Consider the following 12,962-nt stretch of genomic DNA (forward strand, 5'->3'; position numbering starts at 1 on the left):
AAAGTGGTCTAAAATTGACAGATGCCTCGTCAATATTGAGTGGACTCTGAAATTTCCTTCTGCTATGGCATGTTTTCTCCCTAATGGGATCTATGATCACTCCCCAATTGTGTTGTCTTGGCACGAAGCTATTAAAGGACCAATACCCTTAAGGTTTTGTAATTATTGGACCTTGCACAAGAACTTTAAGAAAACTATAGAAGAGGTTTGGAATCAGGAGGTGAGAGGTACTCCTCCATATATTCTTGCTTATAAACTGAAAAGTCTTAAGGGCATCCTTAGAGGTTGGTGATAATCTTAAAATAGCACTTTTACCTAATCTTAACTAATTATGCTAGGAATAAGTAAACTGCATGATAAGCACCCAAAACTGTATTATAAAAACCTGTAGAGACATAACATTTCGGTCAATTTTGTGCTTAATAATCATGAAATAATCGCATCTTCATGCTTTTTGCAGGTTAGAGCAACTAATGTAAAAATTATGATAAAGCCATCATTTAAGCACGGAATAGGGAGTATACACATGCTTTCCGATCAAGCCCATGTGAAGCCCAACAAATCCGGACTAAAGCCCAAAGATTCAAATAGTACAGAATCCAGTCAGAAACGGGATTACGTGCACAGAAGCGTCAAACTTCCGAAGCTCATATCTCTTGAACCAGGACTCCAAATGCGACGAGTAAGTTGCTTCGACGATCAGTGCGACGAACTCTACGTATAGGCGGGAAGTTGTAAAAATGCCAAAAGACCGGATCACATCGATTACTACACATGGACCCACTAGGCGGGCCCATAAGATTTGATGAGTCATCATGCAAGTCAAGACAAAGGTGCAAATAATTGGTGCAAATTTGATACTTTGCATGAAGTTAATGAGTTGGTTGGATTTAGGTGATGATTATCTAAAAAAATGAAAGGTGTTAAATGGGGGTTAGTTGTGGATAAGTGAAAAATAAATGAGAGGAGAGTGTTTCACGGTGGGAGAGGAGAAAAATGCTCTCTTATGTAAAGGGGGCCTGATTTTGGGAGTTGGCTAGCTTTGACTTCCTTGACTTTTACTTTTCATTTACTTCCATGTCTTTACTTTTAGTTTTTAGTTTTAAGAAAAAAAGCTTGTAACTTGTTAATGGAGGACTACACGTTCTAGTTCTTGAATAAAAACTTCTATTTTCCTTAGGTAATTAGTTGGCTTTGTATTCATTTCTTCTTTCTATCTCTTTTTACTTATCTTACTTGTAGTTTTAATCAAATCCTAGGATCATGAGGTAAAACTCTCCTAAGGGGAGGGTTAATGATGCTCATGTGAGGATCAGGCTACAAATTTAGGATTCCAAAATCACCACTTAAAAGACTTAGGTTCTATTTTTCATCCTGTCCCAAAATGACAGAGATTGACAAATATCTGATCAACTGTTGTAAAGTAGAACTAGGAGTTGGAATGATATTTCAGAGATGAAATATCATTTCAATTCCACATGCTAGCATGATATGTTTAGAGATAGGTATATTATGTTAGGGATTTGAGATGGTAGTGACCTGTTTCTAAAAGACTTGTAGCTAGGCCTTGCATGAGTAGGATTAATCCTTCCCTATCTCTCTCTCTCTTTCATTTAACTATAAACAAACTTACAAATTTTAGATAACTTGTGTAAAAATAAATCTATCTATCAAATCCTTCTCACTTAGTTCTCCAAGGTGTAGATTTCAGTTGTGATCATTTAGATTATTGTCTTAGAAGTTGGAACTAAATCCCTACTCTAACTAGACTGACATTCTAAAAGAAAAACAATGAGTAAGGAATTATTGAGTTTTAGCACGTAGTAAGTAAATTTCTAAAAACACTGAAATGTGCTAAGATCAAATGGCGCCGCTGCCATTCTAAAAACCCAATGACCTATGCTTGCAAACTGGAATTGCTCCAAGGGGAAACCCCCCACTCTCATCCTTTCATGTATTTCTTTTTCTTATGTTTTCTTCTTTTTTTTTTTTTTTTTTAAATTTCCCGCATTTTTGCTACTAATAAACATTCCGGTTTTGGTTGTACTGACAGGTTCCAAATGCTAGGACCTGGAAACTAGGCTACAACAATCACTAAGCTTACTGTGAAACATTTAGTCTGTTATGCATGTTTCTTTTATTTAGTGGACTTGCGGGAAGCTTGCAGGTTCCAAATTTTAAATATTTTTGCATGCTTCACATGTATGTAGTTATTATGTTGTAGTTAATGGACTATATTTTGCGTATTAGGTTAGTAATATGCATGAATCATGTGAATACGCATGTGAATATATATATATGTAGTTAACTGGTCATGAATTACATATTAATGTATATATACATACAAATTGTACTGTTTTGCATGTTTAGCATATATATTACTGTATGAGTGGTTATTTACATGTTGACATATATAACTTAGAAGTTATACATAGAAATTAGGGTGTGTTTTGGTATTTGGCCATAACTTTGGCTACGGTTATCTGAATTACGAGTGTGAGCTCAATTCGGAAAGATCTCGACGGCACGCACGCTGTCGGTGCTTGGTGGAGATCATTTTCGAGGTCAAAATCAACTGTTTTCCCCTCCAAAATCATCATTTTAGAAAATTGTGTTGTTTAATAAATCGATTTTGTCATGAAAGAGGAGAACATTCCAACGAGGGTTAAAATCTGAGTTGGGTAAGTTGTTTCTAAACCCTAAGGGGTGAAGCTACTCTCTATATGACACTTGCAATCTCAATAAGTATTGACGAAATTGAATTATTATGCAATACAAAAGTTGTATTTTAGTCTAGGTAAAATACGTTGCCTGTTTAGTTTACGTTTTCACATATTAGTATATATATGCGTACGTATAATATTTTCACATGCTACCATATCTAAATACGTATGAGTAATTCAAATTTTTTTGTAACTGTAGATATACGTCTACGCAATATCGATTTACAAATTAGCGTACATATACGTATTACTTATGTATATTTGCCTATACGTATGGAAATATTTATCGATGATATAACCTTGCCTATTCGTATATCTATACGTATGAGTAGAGTATCTTCATATGCTATTGCATCTAGTATAGTATGAGTAGATCATATTTGTATGTTTGTATTTTCACCCTTGCATAAATCATAAAAAAAAAAAAAAAAAAAAAAAAAAAAAAAAAAAAAGAACGACCTTGCATAAATTTTAATTCCATAACTCTTAATCATATTCCAACGGTGTCTAGGAAACTTGACAGATTAAGGTTACTTAATTAGAACCGTGCTTGCACGGAAAGCCTCCCTCATATCTCTCTTGTGACCTGGCTGTTGGTTTATGCACACGTATTCCTAGCTTCACTGCTACGTTAGCAGCAACTTAAGCCTACGTTGTTCAACTCTAATGCTTGAACATAATCATAAAATTCAAGTAATAATAAGTTTCTTCTGTCAATTAGATCTAATTTTATGCTTGCATGCAATTAAGGTCTGGTTCTACTAAAGAATTTGAACATACTTATCGTAGGAGAAAATACGATAAGCAATTGCGTAAGTTCTCACCTCCACAAAGTTTTTCATCTATTAATCCAAATCAACAAGATTCCTTGTCACAATTTTTGTCATTCATTATGGCTGACGAAAATCCAGCAGCTGAGAAGCCCCTTTCGGACTTATATACAGCCTTACAGGAAGGACCTTCTTCCTGCATCAAACTTGAGGACATTGTCGGTGATTTTCGAATTCTGCCAAACATTTTAAGTTTTTACCTATGTATCATGGTTTGGACCATGAAAAACCATACAATCATCTTCGTAGGCTTCAACAAGTAGCCACAATATTTCACCATCCAGACGTCTCTAAGGAACAACTCTTGCTTCAGCTGTTTCCATTCACTTTAGCGGATAAAGCGTCAATTTGGCTAGCAGGACAACAGCCACAATCCATAGACACATGGAATAAACTTGTTCAAGCTTTCATGCTTCAATTTTACACTCAGAAGAAAACAACTGAAATGCTTCAGAAAATTCAATTCTTTCGTCAAAATCCTCATGAATCCTTTACGGAAGCATAAAGTCGCTTTACTGATCTTCTTTTAGAATGTCCTCATCACCAACTAGACAAAGCTGTCATTGTTCGTTCATTCTTTAATGGACTTTCTGATCATCAAAAAGAAACTCTTGATATAATGAACGACGGTTGCTTCATGGACAAAGGAGCTACTGAAGCATATACTTTTCTTGAAAAACAAGCGAAAAAAGGTACACATTGGGGTAACACTGATTCTTCTAGGTCATCTAAGGATAATGTTACAAAAGCTACGTCTATTTTTGAGGTAAAACCCGATCCCGAGTTGAAAAAATTGATAGAAACCCTCACTAAAAAAGTAGATGCTCTTGCAGTTCAAGTAAACGATCAACTTCCACAACAGGCCATGAACGTTAACACTTCCCCATGTGTTCTATGTCTTAGTCCAGGCCATCTCGATGCTTATTGTCCCTTGTTACATGCTACCCCTGTTTCGGCAGTAACCTGCTTCAACACAATGAGAGCAATGGTGACGAACACACTAAGAAACAGAGGATTTTGATGTTGGGGGAGATGAAACTGAACCAAATAATGGCTGCCTACGTACCCAAGATCTATTCTCTAGGGATCAAGTTTCCACGTAGTTCCTTATGAAAAATAATGTAGTATTTATAGAGGTAGAGTAAAGAGTCCTTGTAACTCAAGTAATCTTGTAGCTTGAGCAATTGTGATAGATATAACTTTCAACTGATAATTATCTCTTTGATAATAAACGAATCTGGACATAAATCAATGTACATTAGTGGCAAGCCATGTGGCTAAGGTTCAGCCTTAGCCACATAAGTTAATGGGCCTGTACATTGATCCATGGCATTGCAAATTGGGCTTTAGCCCTGTTGATTAAACGAATAAAATGGAGACCCCTACTAATTGACGTTTGCCACGTATGTGGGGGTCGAAACACCGCCCCTTCTTTGTCATGCGAACAAAGTTCACATGGCAAAGAAGAGAAGAAAAAGCAAGGAAAAAATGGAATACGAAAATAGTAAGCGAAATGTATAATAAAGTGTCGTGTGAATGTAAACGATAGGAAAATGGATAATCGGAAAAAATTCGGGAATTATCGGAAACGAAATAATGTCAAATTAACGTGGACGGGACACAATGACGTAGTTAAATAAAAGATGGCCGAAAATGCACAGAAAAAACAAAAGATGCACAAAAATAAAATTGCAAAAAAATTCGATTGGCGAAAACTGTACCGAATGCGTCACGTAATAATACGAAAGTTGAATTCGACGATGCGTGCCAACGGAATAGCGATACTTGGATTATATCGTTGAAAACTGTTGAGAAAAATTCGCGAATTATTGTGAACGGAATAATTGGAATTCGAAAAATGTAAAAGAGTCAAAAATTTGTTCCGAAATATGAATACCAGTAGCGTGATAAGTGAGCATAAGGAAATATAAAAGAAGTGTACATCATATAAAACTAGGATTCTAAAATAAATCCGGATTGGATAAAGCTTAGAATTGCGTCACCCACCTTAAGTCGGTTTGTCTAATAGACTTACACAAGGACTTAGATACCGGACCACGCAAGTTTCGGAAAAAAAAAACTATAAAAACAGATGGTTTTCCTGAAAACAGAACAGAGAACTTAAGTAGAGAGTTCTGCAAAACAAACCCCTACGTACCACAAACCTCAGAGAGAGATAAGTGTATCGAGCTAGCTGTGTTAAACGAGAAGAAAATAGAAGTAAAGCACTGCGAAAGTGATCGAGTGTCCGTACTGTGCCGTTGTTGGTGTCGAAGAAAACGAAAAAAGGTTAAATCTTGTTGTAATCCACCTATACGCCCTATGGTTCCGTGTAATTCCTCTCCTCATCGCCTTTATCTATTCTTACTATCGCGACTAGTAAAAGGTGATCGGAGCGACCACGAGGAAAAAAAAAAAAAAATCCGCGTATCGGCAAAAACTCAACCTTATTCTTGGGATGTCGAAAAAGCGTTTTGCATCTTGCCCGAAACAAAGAAGATGTGAGAGGTGTGTACATACAAGGTCCTCACAGAACCAACAAAAACATGCGAGAGAAAGAAGAAAACAAAAAAAAAAACGGCGATGGTGCTCATGTTTGAAACTTGATAATACAAAACATGATACGGTGCAACGCCGTCGGAAAGGCAGGCACCGCACTGTTGTATTAAAATGGATAAAGTGAATCTGGTTTTGAGAGATTTTTTTTTTTAAGTGGAAATTTTATTAATAAAGATAACGAAGTTTTACAAATAGTTAGGACAAGCGTGCAAAAAAGTCGCTACCGCAAGTCCTTTCCGGATGGCAAATCCTATTCTCCTAAATACAAACTCGTTGGAACCAAATTGTCATTACATTGCAGTCCATAACTTTCTCAATCTCTTAAGGAGCTCAACAGATCATTGGGCCAAGAAACCAAAAGTGTCAAACCGAAAGGAATGAAACAATCTTTGGTTAGCTCTACAAGCCTCCTCTCGTGTTTCTCAATTTTCCCCGCCACGCTCTATTAGATGCTTCTCCCACCTCAAAGACTCCATTCCCAAGCCCTACCAAACGGAGAGGCTCCAGTTACATCAACACACGCATGCCTTCCCTCAGACCAACTGTAGACCAATACATCTGCAGGCCGAAGTGTCGATCTTCCCTCATTGGGATCAGTGAGAAAATTTACAGGAGCTTCCTTCTTCACTTGTACCCCAGCCCTCCAAAATGCATCACATAAAATATCTCTGACATGATCATGTCGGTATTTGAAACCTGGGAAATACCTACAATGTGCTGCATGGTCCCCGAAAGCATCTAGTCTACTCTTTTTGCAAACAGGGCATATACCACCATCAGAGTACAAAGGAATCATGAGACGGTACCGAAGAATAGAACGATACTCCACCGGCGACATACGCTGTCCAAGTCCCTCCATCGAAATAGCCAGTAGAAAATCCTTTGCATGTTCTGACTGCAAGCATCCAATAACTGCTTTCTGACGAGTAGATAACACAAACTCCCTCTCAAGACCAGCAACCATCTTACCAGTAAACGCCTTCCGCCAAAACTTTTGTGGTTTTGAGGGGCGGTAGCATTCACAAACAAGAGAGTTAACATCAAAATCGGGTAGAGAGAGACTCAATGCACTTTGCTAGCAACATCAAGAATCTCATCCACGCACAATCGTACCCGAACTCCTAAGAATGTGGTTCAAGCCGGAAGTCCGACAACGAGGGCCACAAAAGCAAAAGTAGAGACATCGGTGGCAATAATAAATACCTAACCCACCCGCACGTAATGGGAGTGTCGATAGATGCCACCGCAAATCACCGGCTGGGCCGCCAGAAAACCACAATACCACTGGAGAACACCGCGGAGATGCCGATCAAAAGTCTTAGTCGCCTCTCGAAAAGAGTCGGTGGACAAGTACGAATCGCGAAAGACCAACTTAGAAAGCCCGGCCACAAGCTCGTAAGAGTGCTAACTCACACCGCGTGGATCTTCCAAAATAGCTAAACGGTCCATCAAACTCATAGACTTTTCAACACGCCATGCGAGCAAGGCCCATGACAAAGGATGAATCGAGTCTTGACCGCACCTCCAAGCAACTTGACCCCTCGCCGAGGCCGGAGACAAATCTGAAGGAAAGAGACCCGAGGAGTGAAGCGGCGTGGATCCGGTGATGGCCAAAATATCTCGGTTTTTAGCCACATTAAGAACCAACCCGTAAGAAGGTCCTTCTTCCCCGAATAATACCCAAAGCCGCCGCCACTGCTTCAGATCTCCGATCGAGTCCCGCCATCTAGGTACCAAGCCTGTAGTAATAACCCGATAACCGGACTGGATCCGTAGAATCGTGGGATGCAACACTAGTGCAAAGAGAAGGGGACCCAAAGGATCGCCTTTGTGGACCCCGATGAGCGCACCATATGTAGCCGCCCCTAAATATAACCCTCGCAGGTTGACAATACAAGTACTTTCGACCGCGGGGCAATAGGCAAGGCAATGGATACGAACCTCTCTTAAGATGGTAGTCCGATCAACCATGTTAAAAGCATTATGAAAATCTACAAGTAGCATCGAAGAGAAGTAATCGTCCCCTGTTAGCATAAACTATAACGGTTGACAAATAAGTGTAAAAATCGCCGCTCCACCGTAAACACCAACCCCATGCTGAAAATTCTGTAAGTACCCTACCACATCTTTGGAAACTCCTTTCATTGCAATCTTGGAGACCAAGCGACGCCAAACCATCCCCAATAGCCTATAGGATCGAATATTGTTATCCGGCGAGAAGTGGAGTAAGCGAGCACTAGCAATGAATTCGCTTAACGGCCGTGGACATCGTCCCTCAGAACCAAAGATTCACCACAGGGGTCAATGCATCTAGCGTGATCGACGATATAGTCATTGTTGCGCAGCGACCACTCATGGCATCCAACAAATGCCGAGCTTCGAAGACCATCACGACCACAAAGAAGTACCTTCAGAAATGACCGATACATGACATTGGGGTGTCTCTCTACCACTAAAGGAGGCTCGGCCAAAAGGAGTAGATGGTCTTACGTGGTTGTCGATCGGGTGCTTCTCCTCTAATGCACATATAGTCTCCGCAAAGATTGAGGCAACTCGATGATGACAACACTTTTTACCGCTGCAACAAAATGTCCATCGCCAACTTTACGCAAGCATCGGTGCACATTCTCGGTAGGGACGATCTCCGCGGGTGGTTGGATTGAAGGAGGCTCTATTACGCACAAGAGATGAAACATCCCACCGTGCTCATTCCATGTCGTCAAAGCATGGAGAACCCGTTTCTGGCGAAGGTTTTTCTAGTACCGTAATGACGCTCCCGACGATTCCGTGGTTGAAAAACTTGCGAGTACAAAAGGGCGTAAAAGAAGAGACGAACCCAAGGCATAATTGAACCGGATCACCGAAATATCCCAAAGAGCAGATTTCAAAGCACCGCAGAAAGCCAAACGACAAGCACGCGTGGTATACTTTTCACGCATCGAAAAGGTATATCAATGCCCTATCAAGTAACGCCTCATCAAGAGAGGACGCAGCAACAAACGGATTAGGGGTATTATCGTCACCCCTCTCTGTTGTGGGTGTAAGATCTGTAGTGTTGGGCTTAGGGTGTGGTTGTGGTATGCCCACAATGATACATTCGGGTTCCCCATTCTCCATCAAAATAGGTGGTGGTATGGTATCATCTGGATGACGACATGGTATACCAAATGCGTGGATGCAAAGACAAATGCCACAAATCCATTTGTCTAATGACTTTAAGGAATCCTCTAGTGACAAAAAAAGTTCACGATCCTCCTTAAGTTCATCCCATACCCTGTCGATACTCAACTGACAATCCATGTGTTGTTTATCGAAATGCGTGAAAATATAGGGAACCGTAAATCCATTACTGTTTACTCCATTGGTGCATCCATGACGACCCTGGAAAGGACAGTGAACACGCTTCTTAGGTGTTGGGTCACTAAACCCAGAAGAAGCAACCGAGAGGGCAAAACTTTTCTTCCCTCTCATAGCCAAATCCCGTCAACAACTCAAAAAATCCAGTCGAACAAAACCCAAATCCCGAAATCAACAAATCCCAACTCCCTTAGAACAAACCCCAAAACGGAAAAACCAAATCCCATCATACAAACGGCACAACCAAATCCCCAAACGGCACAACCAAATCCCGTCGACAGTTCAACAAATCCCAAAACTCATACCACAAAATTCAAAGGTCCTAAACAATTAATAATAATAAGAATAATAATAATAGTAAGGATGAGAATTAAAATATATATACTTTCAAGAGTGCTGAAAAGGTAGAAAGAGTCGGGCTAGGAAGTGGTAGGTTCACCGTTGTGATGGAGGTTGGGTATTGGGAGAGCAATGGAAATTGGGTTGTAGTAAGGGTGTTGGTAGTGACGACTGTTTTGTAGTGGAGGTTGGGTTGTGATGGTGGTACAGGCGATGGGAATGAGGAGATGGTGATGAGGAGAAGGTGGCTGGAGGACGTTATTTAGGAGGTGGTGGATTGAAACCAGGCATGGAGAATAAGAAAATGATCTGGAGAGGGTGGTGGTGGACGTAGCGATTCGTGGCGGCAGGTGGTGGTTGTGGCAGTTCAATTGTGTGCAATGGTGGTGGTGAGAGATGGTGAATAAGCTAAGAGGAGGCAGCCGGGTTGTAGGTGGAGGCGGTGAGAGGCAGTGGTCGATGTGAGGATTGTATTTAAAGATAGTGGTGGCGGTAGGTGGTGGATGGTTGTAGCAAATAAGCAAGTGGTGCTTCGCAAATCGAGGTCGGGTTTTCGGGTAGTGGATTGTAGATCTATTTTTGGGTTGATGGGATTGATGGAGATGGGTTTTCCGGTGGTAGTGGGTGTTGGTGGAGGCGGTGGGGGAGTGGTGCAGCACAAGTGGTGCTGGCTGTCGGGGAAGAGAAGTCGGGGGGAGAGAAGTGGAACATCCACGTTTTTTTTGAGGTAGAACTACCATACTATACGGGCTTAAAAATAACCGAGAAGAAAACTCGATGACGATCGCAGACTTTGGTGAGGTGGAAAGAAGGTGACGAGATACAAATGACTACACTGAACCGCTGGCCGATGGTCGCTTTTAGGAAATACGAAAATACTAGGACTCGAAAATTTGAGATTGATGAAGTGTAATGAATTTTGAAACGAAAGTCGAAGAAGATGAAGTAGTAATGGCTTACACACAATTAAATTGCGGGAATGCAATTCCGTTGAAAGCAAAGAAATTGCACAATTATTGGAGTGGTGGCAAATAGCACCGACAACTACCAATATCGCTCGGTTGATCTTTACGAGAGCGCCTACGCTTTACAAAATGAATTTAACGTAAGGTTCGGGCTCAAGAAATCTTCGCGTTAATCGACCGAAAAGCCATAATCGACGAAAAGGGTACATAAAATTTGAAGTTGAATTCAAGGATTCAAACAGAAGTTTTAAAGGGTTCCCAAAAATATACACCGGATGGGATAGATTTCTGTACCGCTTGCGAGGGAAGTGGAATCCGATAGAGTTTAAAGTGCCGAACAAATTTCGAGGTAAGCCAAAACATAAGTATAGAAAATTGTACTATGAGTAAACTGTTGACTAACACGAGTTATTATTGTGTCTAACAGAGAACGCGAGTACACTACCAGACATTGAATTGGACAAGGAAGTGGAGAACAATCTTCGTTTCTTCTTTCATGAATGCTCTGATGAAAGATTGGTAGATCTGAGCTACTTTGATGATATCGTTGATTTCTGACATTATAGGGGTATTGAACAACGGCCCGATAGGTCCAAGGAGACACATAGTGAAATGGCGAAGAAGAGTAAGAGTCTCAGAAATGCAATATTTGGCAGCGACAGCTATAGTGAAAAAGAATATGGAACGGAGTTAACACAGCGAGAACTAGTGCTGAGTTTGCCAAGCACAAAAAGCGAATTGTACAAAAGAAGATGTGCCATAAGAAAACGGGCGAACGGAGACCAAGAGAGACAACCAACGTTACAATGTATGATGCCTCGAGGGACGAGACTACAATGCACAAAATATCCCAGACGAAATATAATACATACGCAGCATCAAGAGGAAAAGGTATGTACCGTAGAAAACATAGATATGTAAAAGTGTGGTGAGATGTAATATCTCGCTTTGGTTTGGTATACACAGGAAAAGAATGGCGGGGAAAAGAACGAAACAGTGATACTTACAAAAGATAGTGCAGCGAAGAACACAAAGTCGGTGAAAGAAAATAAACTGCAAAGCAAAATGCAGGAGCAAAGAATCCAACAACCACTGGCAAGTACTGTCAGGGGTAATACTACTCATGGAGGAAAACCACAGAATCTGTTAACAGTAAGTTGACCGTTGATTTTTACTATTGCGTTAGGACGGTAAAGAAATTTGTGTCCAACACTAAACCGATGAAAATTGCAGATGAAGCGTAGATGTTCAAGCTTGGAAGACGGGTGAAGGGATCGCCTCGGGATTACGCCAATGGAAGGGCTTGAAAAATATCAAAAATGTGACCAGAATACGGAGAACATCGGAGAATATGACAGAGCAATGTCAATGATTTTCGATAGTATAAACCAGGTATGATAGTATTATTAGCAGGAGGAATATGTAGACTATTTGGTCTGCTTCTTGTGCTTACCATCTTGATTGTTTCATGTGATAATGAATTCTAAAATCCCCACAGACGGCACCAATTATGTTTCGACAGTAACCTGCTTCAACACAACGAGAGCAATGGTGACGAACACACTAAGAAACAGAGGATTTTGATGTTGGGGGAGATGAAACTGAACCAAATAATGGTTGCCTACGTACCCAAGATCTATTCTCTAGGGATCAAGTTTCCACGTAGTTCCTTATGAAAAATAATGTAGTATTTATAGAGGTTGAGTAAAGAGTCCTTGTAACTCAAGTAATCTTGTAGCTTGAGCAATTGTGATAGATATAACTTTCAACTGATAATTATCTCTTTGATAATAAACGAATCTGGACATAAATCAATGTACATTAGTGGCAAACCATGTGGCTAAGGTTCAGCCTTAGCCACATAAGTTAATGGGCCTGTACATTGATCCATGGCATTGCAAATTGGGCTTTAGCCCTGTTGATTAAACGAATAAAATGGAGACCCCTACTAATTGACATTTGCCACGTATGTGGGGGTCGAAACAACCCCTACCCAAACACCGGAGGAGGCATGTGCATTCAACATTCCTAATGCACCATGGAGACAACATCAAAAAACTTCGCCATACCAATAACCAACAAATGGCTCCTCCAGGTTTCGCAAATCCACCTGTTCGACCAATCAACAATTTTATTCCATGCCGCCAAGGAAATAATCAGCAATACCAACAAAGTTAAAATCAATTTCA

Source organism: Coptis chinensis, chromosome 7, assembly GCF_015680905.1.
Source record: "Coptis chinensis isolate HL-2020 chromosome 7, ASM1568090v1, whole genome shotgun sequence".
In the NCBI taxonomy this organism is placed as follows: Eukaryota; Viridiplantae; Streptophyta; class Magnoliopsida; order Ranunculales; family Ranunculaceae; genus Coptis; species Coptis chinensis.